This window comes from Protopterus annectens, chromosome 11.part0 (genome assembly GCF_019279795.1).
Source record: "Protopterus annectens isolate FY-2018-M chromosome 11.part0, PAN1.0, whole genome shotgun sequence".
NCBI lineage: Eukaryota > Metazoa > Chordata > Ceratodontiformes > Protopteridae > Protopterus > Protopterus annectens.
Genome location: NC_056745.1, coordinates 76,163,351 through 76,176,967, shown reverse-complemented (window position 1 = coordinate 76,176,967; position 13,617 = coordinate 76,163,351).

Sequence of the window (13,617 nt, the reverse complement as noted above, 5' to 3'; positions counted from 1 at the left end):
TTAAAAATAAACATGCCCTTTAGCAGTGAAAAAACACAGTTTGCACATATTCCCATGTAGATTTGGCTAACAGTTAGGAGCGCTGTGTTCTGTAATGGCGACTAATTAAGTTACGCTAAATGCTGTTATCGAGTGTTGCAAAGAAAACCATTTAACTCACATTGAACACTGTAGCAGACCCTTATACAGTTATAAAACAATGTTAAATCACTCAGAACTATGACAAATTGTAAGCGCTAAGCTAAAAACATTAGGTGATGAACACTGTAGCAGACCCTTATTCAGTTGTGATATAAGGTTAAATCACTCAGAACTACGTCACATTATATTATATGTTTAGTAAAAGATATGGAAAGGAGAAGACGCTGTAAGCGTTCCGCTACTACCATAGACACTTAGTATGAGAGACAGCAATTAACATTAATGAGATAGCATGTGCGTAAAAGCAGAGAACGCTGTAAACATTCCGCTATTATCATAGACCCATAGCGTGAGAGACAGTATATAACAGCAATCAAATAGCTTGTGCGTAACAGTATTTGCAAAGAGACCTTACTTCAAAAAATAGATCTTAACGCATTCACGCAAGTAACCATATTGGCGCAAACATTGCTGAATCCTTATTTATGAGAAGACACTGGGAAGCAGATACGCCGTCTCAGTGTGACGCTGTATATAGAGTCGCGTCCACTAAACAAACAGCTTACTAGAAACCAGGCATTGATTCATTGATAAAAAATGTCAAAAACAGAAGTAACTAAGAACAAAATCTCTGCATGTAGCTCACCCTAGTTATCCAATCCGTACAGATGGGAGACGCACAACAGCCAGGCCAGTGAGGAGGAATAAAGATGGCGTCCTGGGATTGGGGGAGTTATTTATAAGGTTGCGTGGGAGGGATGGGAGAGGTAAGGGGGAAGGGCACAAGTCTGGGGGCAAGGCGGGAAAAAGTAGCAATGGGAGAAGAGTTCCGAGATTGGGGGGGTTGACCTGATGAGGTGGGGAGTGAGTGTAGTCTAAGCGTAAGAGAGTGAAATAGGTAGGAAAGATCTAATAGGGTAAATAGTTAAGAGTAGTGGGAAGAGCCAAAGGAGTAGAAAAGTGCTGAGAGGAAACAATCAGCCAGGTAGAAAAACAGCAGGTAAGTGAAAACTGATAGTATGACTAGTAAGAAGGAATTGAGTATGTTAGAAGCAGATGTGCAGTAGACAGATCCCAAAGGGAGGTAGATAGGTCAGAGGAAGGAAAATGTATATAATAGTGTAAAGATCCAGGTAGAGGCAGGAAAACCAGTAAGCTTCTCAAAGATACAGAGAGGGAGGAACTATAATTAAAAGGGAGCCGTGTAGTAGTCAAAAGTTAGAAGCAGGTATATGGAGGGAGGTAATGGGAATACAGAAGGAATAGAAGTAAGGAAAGCAAAAGCCGTATTAAGGTAGGAGAGATAGTGAAAAAACAAGGGTAGAAATGGCAGTGTAGGAATGAGGGTCTGGTTAGAAAGATATAGGGGACTGGTGCTGGCTGCTGGTAGTCCAGGGCAGGTTGGTAGGCTAGGCACGCAGTTACAGTGTTCAGGGTCTAATATTTAGGTTCAACATACTTAGGCAGTTTTTCCTTTAGATATAGGACAATATACCCTACTAATGTCTGGATAGGGGTACTGGACACAGTTCAGGTCCTCCAGAAGGGCCAGTAGTCTTAGATAAGGTGTAGCTGGGTCCCGATAAAAGGGTGAAAGGTATCTGGGAGAGAAAGAGAGATATAGAGGGGAGAACAAGAAAATACTTTTAAATGTCAGCAAAATACAAAGTAAAATAGCTAACTAAACACTTTTAAAAATAAACATGCCATTTAGCAGTGAAAAAACACAGTTTGCACATATTCCCATGTAGATGTGGCTAACAGTTAGGAGCGCTGTGTTCTGTAACGGCGACTAATTAAGTTACGCTAAACGCTGTTATCGAGCGTTGCAAAGAAAACCATTTAACTCACATTGAACACTGTAGCAGACCCTTATACAGTTATAAAACAATGTTAAATCACTCAGAACTATGACAAATTGTAAGCGCTAAGTTAAAAACATTAGGTGATGAACACTGTAGCAGACCCTTATTCAGTTGTGATATAAGGTTAAATCACTCAGAACTATGTCACATTATATTATATGTTTAGTAAAAGATATGGAAAGGAGAAGACGCTGTAAGCGTTCCGCTACTACCATAGACACTTAGTATGAGAGACAGCAATTAACATTAATGAGATAGCATGTGCGTAAAAGCAGAGAACGCTGTAAATATTCCTCTATTATCATATACCCATAGCGTGAAAGACAGTATATAACAGCAATCAAATAGCTTGTGTGTAACAGTGTTTGCAGAGACCTTACTTCAAAAAATAGATCTTAACGCATTCACACAAGTAACCATATTGGCGCAAACATTTCTGAATCCTTATTTATGAGAAGACACTGGGAAGCAGATACGCCGGCTCAGTGTGACGCTGTATATAGAGTCGCGTCCACTAAACAAACAGCTTACTAGAAACCAGGCATTGATTCATTGATAAAAAATGTCAAAAACAGAAGTAACTAAGAACAAAATCTCTGCATGTAGCTCACCCTAGTTATCCAACCCGTACAGATGGGAGACGCACAACAGCCAGGCCAGTGAGGAGGAATAAAGATGGCGTCCTGGGATTGGGGGAGTTATTTATAAGGTTGCGTGGGAGGGATGGGAGAGGTAAGGGGGAAGGGCACAAGTCTGGGGAAAGCGGGAAAAAGTAGCAATGGGAGAAGAGTTCCGAGATTGGGGGGGGGTGGCCTGATAAGGTGGGGAGTGAGTGTAGTCTAAGCATAAGAGAGTGAAATAGGTAGGAAAGATCTAATAGGGTAAATAGTTAAGAGTAGTGGGAAGAGCCAAAGGAGTAGAAAAGTGCTGAGAGGAAACAATCAGCCAGGTAGAAAAACAGCAGGTAAGTGAAAACTGATAGTATGACTAGTAAGAAGGAATTGAGTATGTTAGAAGCAGATGTGCAGTAGACAGATCCCAAAGGGAGGTAGACAGGTCAGGGGAAGGAAAATGTATATAATAGTGTAAAGATCCAGGTAGAGGCAGGAAAACCAGTAAGCTTCTCAAAGATACAGAGAGGGAGGAACTATAATTAAAGGGGAGCCGTAGTAGTCAAAAGTTAGAAGCAGGTATATGGAGGAGGTAATGGGAATACAGAAGGAATAGAAGTAAGGAAAGCAAAAGCCGTATTAAGGTAGGAGAGATAGTGAAAAACAAGGGTAGAAATGGCAGTGTAGGAATGAGGGTCTGGTTAGAAAGATATAGTGGACTGGTGCTGGCTGCTGGTAGTCCAGGGCAGGTTGGTAGGCTAGGCACGCAGTTACAGTGTTTAGGGTCTAATATTTAGGTTCAACATACTTAGGCAGTTTTTCCTTTAGATATAGGACGATATACCCGACTAATGTCTGGATGGGGGTACTAGACACAGTTCAGGTCCGCCAGTAGGTCCAGTAGTCTTAGATAAGATGTAGCTGGGTCCCGATAAAAGGGTGAAAGGTATCTGGGAGAGAGAGAGATATAGAGGAGAACAAGAAAATACTTTTAAACGTCAGCAAAATACAAAGTAAAATAGTTAACTAAACACTTTTAAAAATAAACATGCCCTTTAGCAGTGAAAAAACACAGTTTGCACATATTCCCATGTAGATTTGGCTAACAGTTAGGAGCGCTGTGTTCTGTAATGGCGACTAATTAAGTTACGCTAAATGCTGTTATCGAGTGTTGCAAAGAAAACCATTTAACTCACATTGAACACTGTAGCAGACCCTTATACAGTTATAAAACAATGTTAAATCACTCAGAACTATGACAAATTGTAAGCGCTAAGCTAAAAACATTAGGTGATGAACACTGTAGCAGACCCTTATTCAGTTGTGATATAAGGTTAAATCACTCAGAACTACGTCACATTATATTATATCCCAAGCAACACACAAATAAGCACACACAGCCAACGGAGCTTAAACTCTGCACAAATAAAATTAACAACTGTTTCAACTCTCAAAAGCATATGCAGAGTTACAGCAGAATGCGAACCAATAAATGTGACCACAACGATGTAAAGTAATCCACACAGTCAACGATCCTTAGGAATACGTATTTATTCAAAGAGACGTGAGCGCTTTCACCTTTCGGTTTCCTCAGACGTTACGTAACGTCTGAGGAAACCGAAAGGTGAAAGCGCTCACATTATATTATATGTTTAGTAAAAGATATGGAAAGGAGAAGACGCTGTAAGCGTTCCGCTACTACCATAGACACTTAGTATGAGAGACAGCAATTAACGTTAATGAGATAGCATGTGCGTAAAAGCAGAGAACGCTGTAAACATTCCGCTATTATCATAGACCCATAGCGTGAGAGACAGTATATAACAGCAATCAAATAGCTTGTGCGTAACAGTATTTGCAAAGAGACCTTACTTCAAAAAATAGATCTTAACGCATTCACGCAAGTAACCATATTGGCGCAAACATTGCTGAATCCTTATTTATGAGAAGACACTGGGAAGCAGATACGCCGTCTCAGTGTGACGCTGTATATAGAGTCGCGTCCACTAAACAAACAGCTTACTAGAAACCAGGCATTGATTCATTGATAAAAAATGTCAAAACAGAAGTAACTAAGAACAAAATCTCTGCATGTAGCTCACCCTAGTTATCCAATCCGTACAGATGGGAGACGCACAACAGCCAGGCCAGTGAGGAGGAATAAAGATGGCGTCCTGGGATTGGGGGAGTTATTTATAAGGTTGCGTGGGAGGGATGGGAGAGGTAAGGGGGAAGGGCACAAGTCTGGGGGCAAGGCGGGAAAAAGTAGCAATGGGAGAAGAGTTCCGAGATTGGGGGGGGGTGACCTGATGAGGTGGGGAGTGAGTGTAGTCTAAGCGTAAGAGAGTGAAATAGGTAGGAAAGATCTAATAGGGTAAATAGTTAAGAGTAGTGGGAAGAGCCAAAGGAGTAGAAAAGTGCTGAGAGGAAACAATCAGCCAGGTAGAAAAACAGCAGGTAAGTGAAAACTGATAGTATGACTAGTAAGAAGAAATTGAGTATGTTAGAAGCAGATGTGCAGTAGACAGATCCCAAAGGGAGGTAGATAGGTCAGGGGAAGGAAAATGTATATAATAGTGTAAAGATCCAGGTAGAGGCAGGAAAACCAGTAAGCTTCTCAAAGATACAGAGAGGGAGGAACTATAATTAAAAGGGAGCCGTGTAGTAGTCAAAAGTTAGAAGCAGGTATATGGAGGGAGGTAATGGGAATACAGAAGGAATAGAAGTAAGGAAAGCAAAAGCCGTATTAAGGTAGGAGAGATAGTGAAAAAACAAGGGTAGAAATGGCAGTGTAGGAATGAGGGTCTGGTTAGAAAGATATAGGGGACTGGTGCTGGCTGCTGGTAGTCCAGGGCAGGTTGGTAGGCTAGGCACGCAGTTACAGTGTTCAGGGTCTAATATTTAGGTTCAACATACTTAGGCAGTTTTTCCTTTAGATATAGGACAATATACCCTACTAATGTCTGGATAGGGGTACTGGACACAGTTCAGGTCCTCCAGTAGGGCCAGTAGTCTTAGATAAGGTGTAGCTGGGTCCCAATAAAAGGGTGAAAGGTATCTGGGAGAGAGAGAGAGAGAGAGAGAGAGATAGAGAGGAGAACAAGAAAATACTTTTAAACGTCAGCAAAATACAAAGTAAAATAGTTAACTAAACACTTTTAAAAATAAACATGCCCTTTAGCAGTGAAAAAACACAGTTTGCACATATTCCCATGTAGATGTGGCTAACAGTTAGGAGCGCTGTGTTCTGTAATGGCGACTAATTAAGTTACGCTAAACGCTGTTATCGAGCGTTGCAAAGAAAACCATTTAACTCACACTGAACACTGTAGCAGACCCTTATACAGTTATAAAACAATGTTAAATCACTCAGAACTATGACAAAATGTAAGCGCTAAGTTAAAAACATTAGGTGATGAACACTCTAGCAGACCCTTATTCAGTTGTGATATAAGGTTAAATCACTCAGAACTACGTCACATTATATTATATGTTTAGTAAAAGATATGGAAAGGAGAAGATGCTGTAAGCATTCCACTACTACCATAGACACTTAGTATGAGAGACAGCAATTAACATTAATGAGATAGCATGTGCGTAAAAGCAGAGATCTCTGTAAACATTCCCCTATTATCATAGAACCATAGCATGAGAGACAGTATATAACAGCAGTCAAATAGCTTGTGCGTAACAGTGTTTGCAAAGAGACCTTACTTCAAAAAATAGATCTTAACGCATTCACACAAGTAACCATATTGGCGCAAACATTGCTGAATCCTTATTTATGAGAAGACACTGGGAAGCAGATACGCCGTCTCAGTGTGACGCTGTATATAGAGTCGCGTCCACTAAACAAACAGCTTACTAGAAACCAGGCATTGATTCATTGATAAAAAATGTCAAAAACAGAAGTAACTAAGAACAAAATCTCTGCATGTAGCTCACCCTAGTTATCCAACCCATACAGATGGGAGACGCACAACAGCCAGGCCAGTGAGGAGGAATAAAGATGGCATCCTGGGATTGGGGGAGTTATTTATAAGGTTGCGTGGGAGGGATGGGAGAGGTAAGGGGGAAGGGCACAAGTCTGGGGGAAAGGCGGGAAAAAGTAGCAATGGGAGAAGAGTTCTGAGATTGGGGGGCTGGCCTGATGAGGTGGGGAGTGAGTGTAGTCTAAGCGTAAGAGAGTGAAATAGGTAGGAAAGATCTAATAGGGTAAATAGTTAAGAGTAGTGGAAGAGCCAAAGGAGTAGAAAAGTGCTGAGAGGAAACAATCAGCCAGGTAGGAAAAACATCAGGTAAGTGAAAACTGATAGTATGACTAGTAAGAAGGAATTGAGTATGTTAGAAGCAGATGTGCAGTAGACAGATCCCAAAGGGAGGTAGATAGGTCAGGGGAAGGAAAATGTATATAATAGTGTAAAGATCCAGGTAGAGGCAGGAAAACCAGTAAGCTTCTCAAAGATACAGAGAGGGAGGAACTATAATTAAAAGGGAGCTGTGTAGTAGTCAAAAGTTAGAAGCAGGTATATGGAGGGAGGTAATGGGAATACAGAAGGAATAGAAGTAAGGAAAGCAAAAGCCATATTAAGGGAGGAGAGATAGTAAAAAAACAAGGGTAGACATGGCAGTGTAGGAATGAGGGTCTGGTTAGAAAGATATAGGGGACTGGTGCTGGCTGCTGGTAGTCCAGGGCAGGTTGGTAGGCTAGGCACGCAGTTACAGTGTTTAGGGTCTAATATTTAGGTTCAACATACTTAGGCAGTTTTTCCTTTAGATATAGGACGATATACCCGACTAATGTCTGGATGGGGGTACTGGACACAGTTCAGGTCCGCCAGTAGGGCCAGTAGTCTTAGATAAGGTGTAGCTGGGTCCCGATAAAAGGGTGAAAGGTATTTAGGCAGTTTTTCCTTTAGATATAGGATGATATACCCGACTAATGTCTGGATGGGGGTACTGGACACAGTTCAGGTCCGCCAGTAGGGCCAGTAGTCTTAGATAAGGTGTAGCTGGGTCCCGATAAAAGGGTGAAAGGCATCCTAGTTATCCAACCTGTACAGATGGGAGACGCACAACAGCCAGGCCAGTGTGGAGGAATAATGGTGTTGACTAGAAGGACTAGTATCCTGAATTGGTAGTTATCCTATCATGATGCCTCACCGGTTGTGCAACAGTATACAATGGGCTAAGCTCCAAGGACATTCCCTGCCTGACTCATGCTGCACAAATTGCAATTCCAATTAAGTATGGCAATAGATCAGCATATGGTTAATATAGCAAAGTCATTGACTGATGGTGGCATACATCAGGATGTCATAAAGTAGAATGGACAGCATGCACCACCATTGGTACAAGATATACAGTGGATAATGCATACGGCCAGAGTAACATGAAAACGTTGTATGGGGAACAAATACAAATGGCACATGTGGATGCTGCATCCACAACATCAGTGCATGCAACATTCCCAGTAATAATATGTACAAAGAATAATGCACATGCTTACACTATTGTGTAACACATCTTGCACCATAACAAACTGTATGTACCATCACTATTCTGAACAACACCCTTTTCTCCCTTTTTAAAGGAACTGGGGTTCTTCATCAACTGTCTGCACCTCTCTGAATTTAGAGCCAGTGCCCTACCTTATACGAGAGTCACACCTGTTACAAGCCTTGTCTCACACAACCCATCCATCCATCCACCCATCCATCCATCCATCCATCTCATTGCTGGGTATCTTCAGATGTTTTACTATATCACCTTCTGATTCTCTGCACATGTCACCAAAACCATAGCCATTTACTCTCCCTGACCTTCTCTACCCATCCATCCATCCATCCATCCATCCATCCATCCATCCATCCATCCATCCATCCATCCATCCATCCATCTCATTGCTGGGTATCTTCAGATGCTTTACTATATCACCTTCTGATTCCCTGCACATGTCATCAAACCATAGTCATTTACTCTCCTTGACCTTCTGTACCAATCCATCCATCCATCCAATCCATCCATCCATCCATCCATCCATCCATCCATCCATCCATCCATCCATCCATCCATCCATCCATCCATCCATCTCATTGCTCAGCATCTTCAGATGCTTTACTATATCACCTTCTGATTCCCTGCACGTCACCAAACCATAGTCATTTACTCTCACTGACCTTCTCTATATCTAGATCAACTCTGGCTTTCACTCTGGTCATACTTCTCAACTCTACAGATTTTCATAGAATGCCCAGGGTTTTGCCTCATATTTTTGGCCCATTTTTTCATAAAATCGTGGTTTTCTGGCAAATCATTGGCAAGAAATTAAAGATTAAAGTCAGAATATGATGACAGACATTTGCGCTTTAGACTTCATACTCTTCAGAAAATTCATGGTAACACAAAACCTGCTATGCTATCAACTTTCTAGTTTGTAAGAGCAATATTTAAAAAGTGTCCCTATTTTTGGGCTTGTCCCTCCATTATTTATGGCTTTGTCCAGATTTCCTGCCCTAAGAGATTAAGAGGTATGACTTAGGTGTCCTCATTTCTTCATCTTTTTGACAATGTACCTTCAACCTTCAACTCTAGCACTCAAACCATTCATTTTACAGCCTAGCACTTGCTTAAAACTCATAACAAGCACTAAGTACCCCTAGCACTAGCCCCCTTTATACTGTCCAGAAGGACAAGGCTCTCTAATCGTCTCCACCAGTCAATCAGGAAAACAGATCATTCTACCTATTCAGGCATGTCCAAAGGGTAGTTTCTGGTGTACTCTCCAGTCTAGCTGGTGAATCTGGGCATTTTGAGGCAATGTTACAACTGCCTCATGTACACAGACAACTCTCTCCTCCTGCCACCAAACACTAATATATGCGAGAGATGCAGTTATACAGCCAAACTGGAGGCAAAGCTTTCTCAACCCAAGACTGGAACTGACAGTCAAGAGGAGAAGGGTAATACTTGCAACACACCACCAGTCTCACACAGGCCTAATAAACCAACACTGGCAAATAACACACATAAATACACAAAAACATGCTCGGAGGCTCTAAATAAAAATCTGCAAAAGCAACAGAGACCTCCAAAGCAGACATCCAAGCAACCTCCACAACCCATCACCAACCATGAAACACATACTTCACATAATCAGTGTGTCATGCAATCACAGCCCTTAAGGCAAAATAACATACCAACACACTAGTAATAGGTGACGCTATAGTCAGGCACACTGATGTCCCACTAACTAGGCTGGACAAGGAGAAGGTTACAGTTAGCTGCCTGTTGGGCACCAGGATCCACCACATAACGCAATCACTCAGGTCACTCTAGAACAAGTACAAATATGACTCTGTCATTGCACATGTTGGTGTGAATGACCCGAGACGTACCTCCCTGGACTACATGAAAAGAGACATGGAAGAGCTCTCTGATCATGTAGCCTAGGCAGGTATGACCCTGACCCTGAGTTGCATCCTCCCCTCACCAGGAATGATGTCACAGTATAAAGAAAAAATGATAAATTTCAACAATTGGCTAAGTTTTTGGTGTCATTCAAGGGATCCAGTGTCTGTCTGCCTGGGTTGACAAGCTCGACAAGCCACGTTGCTTTGCAAGAGATGGCTTGCACCTGTCACCCTTAGGCTTTCGAATACTGGCAAAGGCTCTTGCCACCCCCATAGTCAAAAGACAAACCCACCGCCATAAATAGCACAAGAAACCAAAAACTGAGGGTAATGCTACTCAACGTCAGAAGTCTAAACCTCAAAATGCACGCACTCGAGACACTCCTCAGTATGGAGAACATTGATATCTGTGCAGTAACAGAAACCTGGTTTAAGGCTCCAGAGAGCACCCCAGCACTACCGGGCTATAACTCATACCATACCTTTCGGCCACAGAACCCGGACCGAAACACAAAAGGCAGGAGTGTTTCCACTCCATTTCATTAAGGATATGCACACCTCCAGGATAGTGGTGCCGCACGATGCATCAGAGATCATCCAAGTTCAACTAACAATGGGCAAAACTGCAATCCAATTTGTAGCTTGCTACAGATCACCCACCTTGACCCAGGACCCCCATTCTACATTTCCGGAGACACTGGAAAATATGAAGGTCCTACCAAACACCCTAATACTGGGCGATTTCAACTACCCAAACATTAACTGAGAGAACTACTCAAGTACTAACTCCCTTGCCCAACACTTCCTAGAATTTATAAACTCGAATGCCCTGGATCAACTGATCAACACCCCCACCAGAGGGAACAAAATATTGGACCTGGTCATCACCAACATGAGCGACCAGTGTTCCACACCCGACGTCATCCCCTCGCTGGTTAGATCAGACCATAGACTAATCACTCTGGATATCCACATTCCGCCCCCAACCCCAATCAAGGAAAACACCATGAAAAACTACTCAAAAGCAAACTTCAAGTTACTTAAGACTGAGGTGGAAAGGTTTACAGCCCCCACACCAATGGACAATGCAGTCCAAGCTGCTGAAACCTATACAAAGGCACACTATGACCATCTGCAGGAATGCATGGATCATGCTATCCCAAGTAAAACCAAGACTCACTCCTCCAAGAAAAGTAAACCAGTCTGGTGGACCCCTGCCATAAACAGGCTCTACAATAGAAGGAGGAAACTAGTACAGATAAGAGCAAAATCCCTAGAAGGAAAGACATCCCTGATCATTATCAGCAAGAAAATAAGATCCCTCATTAAATCATCCAAGGCTAGCTTCGAAAGAAAAATTGCCAAGGACTCCAAAGATAACCACAAAGCGTTCTTTAGCTATGTCAAGAACCTAAGTAGAAACTCTCTGAGTTGGTGCAGAATGGCACAAAATGCACTGAACCAATTGATATTGCCAACATTTTGGCAGACAGGTTTAGTGCAAACTTCACACCTCTCTCACATCCTAAAGGGCCCATAACCATACCAGAAGAATGTAAGGCCCCGGCAATCACCGACACACAGGTTAAAACAACCCTATCCAAAGCCAAAAACACAGCCTCAGTGGGACTGGACGGTGTCCCAGGCTGCGTCCTACAAGAGCTCTAAAATGAACTAACCCCCCACCTAAACACACTATTCAAACTCAGCCTCTCTACAGGCTACGTACCCACAGAGTGGTGCACAGCAACAGTTATCCCACTCCACAAAGAAGGCGCCACAACAGACCCCGGGAACTATCGCCCTATAAGCTTGACTAGCCTGGTCTGCAAGGCTATGGAGTGCATCATCATGGAACTCATTAACAGAGACATTAGGAACCTCCATACTTTGGACCCCACCCAGTTTGGCTCTGTTAAGGGCAGATCATACCTCCCTAAACCTGGTGGACTTCTTTGAGACAGTTACCAAGGCATTAGATGAGGGTAAGGAGGTCCACACAGCCTACCTAGACCTCGCAAAGGCTTTTGACACCATTCCCCACTCTGGTATTATAGACAAGCTCACCAACCTGAACATTAACCCCTACATCATGAGATGGGTTGCAAATTGGCTCATGGACAGAACCCACACAGTGAGAGTTGCAGACTCTAGGTCCGACTCTAAACTGGTTACAAGTGGCGTCCCCCAGGGCTTAGTCCTAGGACCCCTCCTGTTTGGTATGTACTTCTTAGAGGTACAGGCAAGCACAACAGGACTTTGGCTGACTAAGTTCGCAGATGACTGCAAACTATGGGCCATAATTGATTGTCCGGCTGATACAGACACCCTCCAGAAGGGTCTCACTGAGAAGGATACCTGGTGTCAAAATCATGGCCTCAAGCTGAATGCCAAAAAGTGCATAGTCATCCCCTTTGGAAAAAACAAAGTACCCACAAACTACCACATAGGTGCTAGTCCCCTAAATAAGGAAAAAATAATAAGGGATCTGGGGACCCAAGTAGACAGTAATCTCTCCTTTGATAATCATATTGCCAAGGTGGTTAGAAAATCCTTCTATGTGGCCCACCTAATCTCAAAAGGGTTCGCATCCAGATCAAAGGAGGTTATTGTGCCTCTCTACTCATCACTTATTAGACCCATTATAGAATACAATGCCCCATTTGGGATGTACCTTACTAGACACCTGCAACAGCTGGAAATACCACAGAAGTACCTCACCAAGAGGATTACTGGTCTCAAACAGATGACCTATGCAGCCTGACTAAAGAAACTCCAGCTGTACTCGGTTGCATACCGCTTACTCAGAGGTGATCTCTTCCTGACATACAAGGCCATGTCCAACCCCGAATTGATGGATATGCTCCACCTAAAAAAAAACTATCCCTGAGAGCCACACGCTCTAGGGATATAAACCTTACCACAATGTTAAATAGGACGTGCTGGAGGGATAGATTCCTGACCCAGAGACTCCCCATGCTTTGGAACAAAATTCCAATATACATCAGGCAGAGCCCCTCACTTGCACTCTTCAAGAGGAACCTTGATGGGTGGATGGGAAACAGAAAATTTACCCCAGGGATCACTGCAGTGGCTCTGCTGGACAGAGGCGCAGGGAACTAATGCCTCTGCTGGTCAGAGTCACAGGGAACTAATCTAAGGGGTTGGCAAAAGCCAACACACTCTGGCTAGGCTTGTAAATGCCCTTGGGCAGATAGCCTAGTACTTACCTATGAACGTATGAACCTATGTACACCTTACTACCCATCTCAGGCACTTCAACTTCGTCACCTTAAGCTTCCGCAGCTGCTCTACCTTCTCTGGCAAAGTTTCTGTACCATTCAGCAGCACTAGTTGTACCTGTGTTTTGTACAGCTTACTTTTCATTTTTATGACATTCTTCTGTATATTGTATGTGAACATCAATTTTCTTACAGTCCATACTATTACTGAAAACTATGCAAACACTGCCATACACAGAAGAAGATGACAAGACGTAAGCTATCCAACCCATTGCTATACACAGATGTGTTGTAGAAGCCACACAACACAGGAGGTAAACTATCCAACCCACTGCCATACACAGAT